Raw genomic sequence first — 1,929 nt, 5'->3', positions numbered from 1 at the left:
CCAGGTCAGGTCCAGCTCATGTTATTAATTTTAATGAGCATGTGTCTGTACGCACATGTATCCCACATGTGTGTGTGAATGTGTGTGAAGATCGGAGGACAATCTTCATGTCATCTTCAGGGACACTGTTCACCTACTTTGAGACAAGGTCTCTCACTGGCTTGGAGACCATTAATAGACGAGGCGACACCAGAAGGCCAGTGACCCTCAGGGAACTACTTCCTCATTGCTGGGATTATAAGCACAAGCCAACATGACCAGAATTTTAATGTAGGTTCTGGGGACTGAATGCGTGTCTGAATGCTTGTAAGGCAAGTACTTTATGCACTAAGCCATCTCTCCAGCCCCTTCATTATGTTATGTTTCTCTGTGTGTGTGTATCTCTCTCTTTTCCCTTTTCTCTATCCCTTTCCTTCTATGCCCCTGCTCCTGTGTGTGTGTGTGTGTGTGTGTGTGTGTGTGTGTGAGGTCTCATGGGTGTTTGGCAAGTGCCCAGGCACTGAGTCACATTGCTCGTCTTATTTCAAGCAACTCTCTGTGGATGACATAACATTAATACAGCATTAACAAAACATTGTCGAGATTTGAAAACATTTCCCCAAACACAGGAGAGATCGCAATATCCCAAAGTGAATGCTGGAAACAACGATTACTGTAGGATTCGGGAATACTTTCAGGAAGGACTTTTGGTGAAGGTACTAGAATTCCAGAGGTAAGAGCTAGAAAGAACAGGCTGAGGTGAAAGGGCTCTGGCCTGCAGCTGGAGAAAGATGGACCTTGTGAAAAAATAGTATGCATAAAGTGACACGGCATCAAGAGATGGAGAGATGGATCAGAGGTTAAGAGCACTGGCTGTTCTTCCAGAGGTCCTGAGTTCAATTCCCAGCAACCACATGGCAGCTTACAGTTGTCTGTAACTCCTGTTCCAGGGGATCTTAATACAAAATAACCATGTACATTAAAAGTAATTTAATAAATCATTTAAAAAACCATAAGCTCAGACAGAAGGATCAAAGAACAGACTTGAGACAAAGGGGAACAAGGGGGGAGAGGCAAATTTGAGAAAACTCTCAGGTTTAGATACAACAAAGACACAACAAAACAAAGAAGTGTCTCAGCTCCCAGAAAGGTTGAAGAGCTGTAGTTTGTGAGCCTGGATACAGTGCTTGCCTGGCACACTGGAGGCCTGGGCTTATTCTATAGCCGGGTTCTCACCCTTCTAGTGCTGCAACCCTTCAATACAGTTCCCCATGTTATGGTGACTCCCCCCACCCCCACACCCCCCTGTCACTAACCATAACATTATTCTATTGCTGATTCCTAATGGTAATTTTGCTACTCTTACTAATGGTAATGTAAATATCTGTGTTTTCCCATGGTCTTAGGCATCCCACGTGAAAGGGTAGTTTGACCCCCCAGGTTGAGAATGGCTGTTCTACAGTATCACAAAGGCCGAGGACAAACAAGCCAATCCAGGATGTCATCTTCCTGAGGAGAGAACGTGGTGGCGCTCAAGCCTACTTGGGTTGTTAGCAGGTTGAAAGGTTTACAGGATCACAGGAAAGACTCATCTGAAGAAATATTTCAGCTAAAAGCCGCGTGTGACCAAGCGTGGTGGCCCAGGCAAGTTTAGCACTTAAAAACCAGAGACAGCTCATGGGATGACCTAGGCTCTCTGGATATACGTTAGAGCTGTGTAGTTTGGTCTTGTGGGACTCCTAACAGCAGGAACAGGGGCTGTCTCTGACTCCGTTGCCTGCCTTTGGGATCCTTTCCTCCTACTGGGCTGCCTTGTGTAGCATTAATAGGAGAGGAGATGCCTGCAACTTGACATTCCGAGCGCTGGTGCATTTCCATGGTTTTACTAAAGCAAAACAGAGAAGGAGTGTATGGGTGTGTGGAGGGGAGGTGCAGGGAAGGGACTGGGAG

Source organism: Mus musculus, chromosome 11 (genome assembly GCF_000001635.26).
Source record: "Mus musculus strain C57BL/6J chromosome 11, GRCm38.p6 C57BL/6J".
Taxonomy (NCBI): Eukaryota; Metazoa; Chordata; class Mammalia; order Rodentia; family Muridae; genus Mus; species Mus musculus.
Note: the sequence above shows the minus strand (reverse complement) of the source record.